This window comes from Felis catus, chromosome D1 (genome assembly GCF_018350175.1).
Source record: "Felis catus isolate Fca126 chromosome D1, F.catus_Fca126_mat1.0, whole genome shotgun sequence".
In the NCBI taxonomy this organism is placed as follows: domain Eukaryota; kingdom Metazoa; phylum Chordata; class Mammalia; order Carnivora; family Felidae; genus Felis; species Felis catus.
In genome coordinates this window covers 18,699,172-18,707,206 of record NC_058377.1, presented here as the reverse complement: position 1 = coordinate 18,707,206, position 8,035 = coordinate 18,699,172, and the positions used below count along the sequence as shown (strand labels likewise).

The following is an 8,035-nucleotide window of genomic DNA, read 5'->3' as shown; positions in this document are numbered from 1 at the left end:
CATCTAAAAAGAAGGGAATATCATGAGTCAAGACGCGAAGGTCAAAACCTTAAGTGAGTCACTGGGCGACCTTTGCAGGCCTTTTGGCTGTGGGGCTTTGGAGTGGCCTGAGCTGTTGGTCCTGTGCCAGGATGCTTCAAAACCTTATTTAAAATGTCTGGATCCGGTGGCTCAGTCGGTTGAGCATCAGACTCTTGGTTGCATGACTCACGACTCAGGTCATGATCTCACGGTTCAGGAGATCAAGCCCCATGTTGGGCTCTGCGCTAATGGCACAAAGCCTGCTTGGGGTTCTCTCTCTCCCTCTCTCTCTTCCCTTCCCCTGCCTCAAAAATAAATAAACATTTGAAAATAGATACATAACATATCTGGATTCTGATGAAATCCTACTAAACCCAAGTTACCAGGAGATTTGGGGAATGCTGGGGTTGATGGGGTTCATTGTTTATAAAATCAGGAGTGCTGGTAAAAGAAGGAAATTTGGCATTCAAAGCTTGGAATCCTGAGAAGCTCCTGGTCGACATTAACCACCTTTACTTGGAGTGCACATCAGGTAGGACATCAGTCTGGCCGTAAATGTAAGCAAGCTATGTTAGATGGGAGCATAACCATCACTGTCCGCTTGTATCAAGTGTGGCTTCCTTCGTGGCATGAATACGTGTACCTGGAAGATGGAAGAAAAAAAATTCTTCAGTTGCCTGGAGAATCCAGTGTGGCCGGAGTATAGGATGTATGTGTGGCAGAACGTGGGAGGTGAACATAGAGAGGAATCTCGGAGCTAATAGTGGACGGCCTGTGGATACCAGAGGAGTTTGTCCTTGATCCTATGAACCAGAAGGAGTTTCCCAGCAGAGAAGAGCCGAGAGCTGCCCTTTTAGGAATTTGTCAGTCACACCTGGCACTAACAAGTGGTAGCTATTGGTAGTATCCTATTATTACGTAACAGCTTAAACAGTATTTAGAAAAAGTAACCACAAATAATGTGCAGCAATGCCATTTCCCCAGTCTCCTCAACATGGTGAGTCATCTGCCATCATGGTCTCTCTTTCCATTATGTAAGCCTTTCAGTATGTTTTTTAAGTTTATTTATTTCGAAGGAGTTTATTTATTTTGAGAGAGACAGAGAGAGCACGAGCAGGGGAGGGGCAGAGAGCGAGGGAGAATTCCAAGCAGGCTCCCCACGGTCGGTGCAGGGCCCGACTCAGGGCTCAAACTCAGGAAACTGGTGAGATCATGACCTGAGCCAAAACCAAGAGTCTGATGCTCAACCGACTGAGCCACCCAGGTGCCCCCATTCAGGCCTTTCAATTCTCAATAGTTCTCAATGTAGAGATCATGCATGTCGCTCATTAAACTGATCCCCAAGGATCTTTCTTAATACTGTTATAATAGTTTGAAATGTTATCTCCAGTTGTTTATTGTTAGTATATAAATATTCATTAGAGGTTGGTTTTTTTTTTATGTTGATACCGTATCCTCTGACCTCACTAAATTCCCTTATTTCTATTAGTTTGAGTTTTGGGGGTAGATTTTTAGAATCATTTTCCAAGCGCATTATCATGTTGTCTGTGAATAAAGGACTTTTACAACTTTCTTTATAATCTGTAAGTCTTCTCTTTCTAATATTTTTTTTAATGTTTATTTTTAAGAGAGGGAGAGAAAGAGAGAGAGAGACAGAGTGTGAGCAGGGGAGGGGCAGAGATGGGGGAGACACAGAATCCAAAGCAGGCTCCAAACTCCAAGCTGTCAGCACAGAGCCAGACACAGGACTCGAAATCGTGAACCGGGAGATCATGACCTGAGCCAAAGTCAGCCGCTTAATCGACTGAGTCACCCAGGCACCCCAATAAGTCTCCTGTTTTGTTTTAAAATTTCTTTCCACACCTTTTCCACTAGCTAATACTAATAGAATTGTAAGAACAGACAACCTTGCTAGTTTCCAGTCTTTGGGAGAAAGCCTTTAGTTGTTTACCATTAAATATGATATTAACTGTGGGTTTTTATAGATGCCCTTTATCAGATTGAGGATGTTCCCACATTTTTCTAGCTTGCTGAAAGTTTTAGCTGGATTTTGTCAAATTCTTGTGCTGCATCTATTGAGCTAATCTTATGATTTTCTCCTTTATACTTCTTTTTTTTTAATGTTTATTTTATTTTTGAGAGAGGGAGAGAGAGAGAGAGAGAGAGAGAGAGAGAGAGAGAGAGAGAGAGAAAGCATGAGTAGAGGAGGGGCAGAGAGAGAGAGAGAGAGAGAGTGGGAGACAAAGAATTCGAAGCAGGCTCCAGGCTCTGAGCTGACAGCATAGGGCCTGACATGGGTGTCAAACTCATGAACCACGAGATCATGACCTGAACCAAAGCTCGTGCTTGACCGACTGAGCCACCCAGGCGCCCCTCTCCTTTACTCTTCTAACGTGGTAAATTACATTGATTGATTTCTATTGAACCAATTTTGCATGCCTGTGTACAACCTACTTAGTCATGACTTATATATTGCTAGATTCAGTGTGCTAATATTTCATGCAATGTTTTTTCTCTTATGTCTGTGAAAGTTACTTATTTGTCATTTCCTTTCATTGTAGTGTCGTTCTCTTATTTTGATGTCAGAGTAATTCTGGCCTCATAAAATGAATTGGAAAGTGTGCAAAATGGGTATTCTTTTTTGTTCAGGTCACTCGATGTTGTCTATAATGAAACGCCAAAGGCTCTGTTCATTTTTTTTTCACTTGTTTTCCCTTGGTGACCCCCACCTCCACCTTCAGTCTCTGTTTCCTCCACCTTTTCTTTCTCCGTCTAATGCTACGGTTTGTAAACAAATCCCACGCAGAAAGCTGTAGTGAATATGGAGCCCACCTAATGTGTTTTTATTCTTCAAGGGATCAAATCCCTCCTATATATCTTGTCTAAAGCTTGAAAAGTGTTGCTTCATACATTTTGTTCAGATTTATCATTGTTTACAATATAAAAATGAGTTTGACAGCTGTACCCTAGCACGGTCAAAACCACAACCCAATATTGCTGTGTTTTTTCAAGCTTGCTATTGACCGAGCATTTGTGTGGGAGGATAAACATTTTACATGCACCTTCTCATGTGACCATCACGCAGCTCTCTGGCACATACTATGGTGTTATCGATTGGTAAATGAGACTTGACAAGGTTAAGTAACTTTTCTAAGGTCACAGGCTTTTTAGGCGGTATGTTCAAAATTTGAATTCATCTCTACCAGAATAAAAACCCAAGCTCTTAACTCTTATGTAATCGTGTCATTCTGTAAAGATTAAATTAATATACATTTGAAAACCTCCAAGACCCACGTCCGGCAAGTAGGAGAAATTCGATGAATCAGTAAAGCAGACCTATTCAAATTTCTGTAAAGCAATACGCAAGTGCTGTGGGGTAGCTGGCCAGTCATTTGCCTGTTTGATTTCACCCAATTCTCCGTTTTTCTCTTTGCTGCTCACTATTGCAAGAAACCGCCCTCTTCCAGGTTTCCTTCCCCTCTGGATTCAAGAAATAATAAAGGAACTTCTTCAGGATGAAAGCAAGTGACCCCAAGCAGTAATTCAAATCCATGCAATGAAAATAAAGAACATCAGTAAAGATAATTATGTAATTTTATTTATTTAAAAAAATTTTTTTTAACATTTATTCATTTTTGAGAGACAGAGAGAGACAGAGCATGAGTGGGGAAGGGGCAGAGAGAGGGAGACATAGAATCAGAAGTAGGCTCCAGGCTCTGAGCCATCAGCCCAGAGCCCGACGCGAGGCTCGAACTCACGGACCGCGAGATCGTGACCTGAGCCGAAGTCGGCCGCTTAACCGACTGAGCCACCCAGGCGCCCCAAATTATGTAATTTTAAAAGACAATATCAATGCCTCTGTGTTCTTTCTTCTCTTAACTGACTTAAAATGCACTTGTATAAACTGGTATCTATCCAATTGTATGGTTGGGCCTATAGCATATAGAAATACAATGTATTTGACAATAACAGCACAAAGGAGGCAGCTGGGAGCAAAGCTGTACTATAGTAATAAAATGACACCAATGGATGTTCTGATCCACAGAAAAAAATGAAGAAGGCCAGAAATAGAAAATAAGGCTAATATAAGAAACTGTATGAATATATAACTGATCTCTTTTCTTTTATCAGCTTTTTAAATAGACATAAAGTTATATAAAGTAGTCATTATAGCAATGTATATTTGGGTTTGTAGCACGTATAGGTGCAACATGTATAACAATAATCACCAAAAGTGAGGAGGAAGGAATAGTTCATACAGGAGTAAGTTTTTTTCGCTGAAATTAAGTTAATAAAATTAGTTCTGATAAGTTATGATACATATGGTAAGCCCTGGAGCAACCACCAACAAAATAACTCAAAGCAGTATGGTGAAAAAAATTAAAGGAACTGAAATGTTAAATTAAAATATATTCACTGAACGTAAACGAAGTACAGAGGAACAAAAAAGATATGAGACGGGGGCATCTGGGTGGCTCAGTCGGTTAAGCGTCCGACTTCGGCTCAGGTCGTGATCTCACAGTTCGTGAGTTCAAGCCCTGTGTCAGGCTCCATGCTGACAGCTCAGAGCCTGGAACCTGCTTCCAATTCTATGTCTCCCTCTTTCTCTGCTCCTCCCCTGCTCACTCTGTCTCTCTCTCAAAAGTAAATAAACACTAAAAAAAATTAAAAAAAAAACATATGAGACGGATGGAAGATAAAATGTAAAATAGCAGATGCAAATCCAACTGTATCAATAATAACACTAAATATGAATAAACAATCCAATGAAGAAGCAGAGATTTTCAGATTTTATTAATAAAGCAATACGTATCAATGTGCATCTCCGGGACAGATACTTGCGATTCAAAGACACAAGTAGGTGGAAAGCAAAAGGACGGAAAAATACATGTCATTAAGACAGAAACCATAAGAAAGCTGAAGTGGCTATAATACAATCAGGCAAAATAAAATTTAAAACAAAGAAGCATTACCAGAGATAAAGAGGGACGTTTTATAATGATAAAAGCATCCGTCGATCGTCAAGGTACAATTACAATCATTGGTCCACCTGAAAACAGACCCTCAAGACACATGAACCAAAAACTGAAGAACTAAAAGGAAAACAAACAATTGAATAATCATATTCAGCATCCCGCTTTCCATAATGGATAGAACAACTAGTCAGAAGATCAATGAGAAAAGAGAAGGCTTGAGAGCAATCCTATCAATGAAACTGAAAGGGCGGGCCTATGCCGGCCGACTCCATCTTGTTCTGTGTCCTTCACCTTGACCACACCTCCTCCCCTTGATGAACCCCCCCCCTCACCTGCCTAACAGGACTCGGACCCTACCCCAGCCCATCGACTGAGGCCACAGCCATTACCTCACCAACTGCCCCTAGGCCCCAATAAAACCTTTGTCCTTTTGAAACTCGCTCTCTCTCCCTGGTATCTCACCGCTGCGTCGGTGCACGTAGGGGACTGAGCTCGAGCTAGCTCGAATAAAGGCTCTTTTGCTTTTGCATCGGACTCGGCTCCCTGGCGGTCTTTGGGGATCACGAATTCTGGGCATAACAAAACAACCCTAACAAACGTCCATAAAACAGTCGACCAAAATTAGCAGAAAGCACATTCTTCTCAAAGTACATGAAACATACTCCAGGAAAGCTTATATGTGAAGCCATAAAATGGGACTCAACAAATTTCAAAGAATTGAAATAATAACCGTATAGTGTACATTCCCTGACCACAATGGAATGGAACTAGAAATCAGTGACAAGGAAATTCGAGAAATTCACAAATATGCAGAAATTGAACTATGCACTCCAAGTAACAAATGGTTCAAAGAAGAGATCAAAAGGGAAATTAGAGGGGTACCTGGGTGGCTCAGTTGGTTAAGCGTCCGAGTTCGGCTCAGGTCATGATCTCACAGTTTGTGGGTTCAAGCCCCGCGTCGGGTTCTGTGCTAATGGCTCAGAGCCTGGAGCCTGCTTGGAATTCTGTGTCTCCCTTTCTCTCTGCTCCTCCCCTGTTCATGCTCTGTCTCCCTCAAAAATAAATAAGCATTAAAAAAAGAAGGGAAATTAGAAAGTACTTTGAGGTGAATGAAAACAAAAACACGACATTCCAAAACTTATGGGATGCAGCTAAAGCAATACTTGGAAGAAAATGAATAGCTGTAAGTACCTATACAGATTCAACACAAACCCTATCCTACTTCGAACTAGCTTCTTTGCAGAAATTGAGAAGCTAAACTTATTGTTCATATGGAAATGCCAGGGGCCCAGAATAGCCAATTACAATCTTAAAAAAAGAAGAACAAAGTTAAAAGAAAAACAAAGACTTATGCTTTCTTATTCATAATAACCCCAAAGTGGAAACAACATTAATGCCCATCAACTGATGAACAGATTTAAAAATGTGAAAGAAGCCAGTCACAAATGACCGTAGATTATGTGATTGCATTTATATGAAATTTCCAGAATGGGCAAATCCGTAGAGACAGAAAATAAATCGAGGGCTGCCTGGGGCTGAGGGACTTGGAAGGGAATGATAATTGGCACAGGGTTTCTTTTGGGGGTGATGAAAATGATCTAAAATTTATTGTGGGGATGGTGGAACAACTCTGAGTTTACCAAAAACCATTGAATTCAAATGAATGAATTATATCGCATATAAATGATATCTCAATAAAGCTGATTATATATTTAAAAATTCTATATATTCATTAAATCTTTATTTTGGGGGGGAGAGCACAAGCTGGGAGGGCAGAGAGAGGGGGACAGAAGATCTGAAATGAGCTCTGCGCTGACAGGCTGACAGCAGCAAGTCCAACGTGGGGCTCGAACTCAGGAACCACGAGATCGTGACCTGAGCCGAAGTCGGACACTCAACCAACTGAGCCACCCAGGTGCCCCTAAAAATTATGTATGTTTAATGTATATCTATCTATCTATCTATCTATCTATCTATCTATCTATCTATCTATAGACTTAGAAGATACACAGGAGTTGACTTACCTTAATGTAAGGGATGGGTAGTGTTTATGGCGGACATTTCAAATGATAGGGTCCCTTTCCTCAACCACTGTAAAGGTCCATTCTATAGAATCTCTGTATCTTAGTAACTGTAGCATCTGTAGTTAGCCAAGCTCTACTACACTACTTCCAGTGAAAGATCATTCTGCAAACATTTGTTGACATATATGCTAAGCTCTGAGATAACTACAAACCGGACAATTCAGGAATACGGTGTGTTAAGCATTTAACAGTGCTACAAACAAGAGGCAAGGGGTCGGTCTATAGCAAGGGCACCAAACCCAGTCCTAGTAGTCAGTGAAGTTTTCCCAGAGAAACTTATATCAAAGCCCGGGCTGAAAAGGTAGTAAGACAAAGGAGAGAAGGCAAGGGGCAAGGAAAACTATCATAGAAAAAAAGCATAAACTAAGGACCCTGCTTGTTGGGAGCCACAAATCATTGAAAAGGGATGGAGCATAGACTGGAGCATGAGTTCAATCACCAATTGTCAATGATTTCATCAATCATGCCTATGGAATACAATCCCAAAGGGACAGGGTTCAGAGAAAGCAGGGTCTTGGTGACAGATGGAACAAGAGAAACAAGCAAGGGCCAGGTGATGAAAGCCATCTGTATCGGTCTTCTATGACTGCTAGAACAAATCACCACAAAATGCATGGCTGAAAATAACACAAACGTACTACCTTATAGTCCTGAAGATCAAAAGTCCAAAATGAGACTTTTGAGGGCAAAATCAAGGTGTTGGCTGCATTTCTTCTAGAGGCACCAGGGGACAATAACGTTCCTTGCCTCTTCCAGCTTTGAGGGGCTGTCTGTACTCCATGAGCTGTGACACCCTCCTCCACATTCAGACCCCATCACTCAAAACTCTGTTTCCATCTTCTTCTCTGACTCTCCTCACTTCTGCTTTTCTCTTGTAAGGACGCTTGTGATTACGTTGGGCCCACCCAGATAATCCAGGAGAATCTTACCATCTCAAGATCCTTACGTTAGTCA

The 8,035-nt window shown here is 41.2% G+C and overlaps 1 long non-coding RNA gene across 1 annotated transcript; it reads right to left on the bottom strand.

The window, feature by feature from the left end:
• Positions 1–511: 511 nt before the first annotated feature.
• On the bottom strand, positions 512–7,318 carry LOC123380372. The gene is made up of 2 exons (XR_006586053.1): positions 7,022–7,318; positions 512–664 (listed from the first exon to the last, which is right to left on the bottom strand). It is a non-coding gene; the product is annotated as an uncharacterized LOC123380372 (long non-coding RNA).
• Between the last annotated feature and the right edge of the window lie 717 nt (positions 7,319–8,035).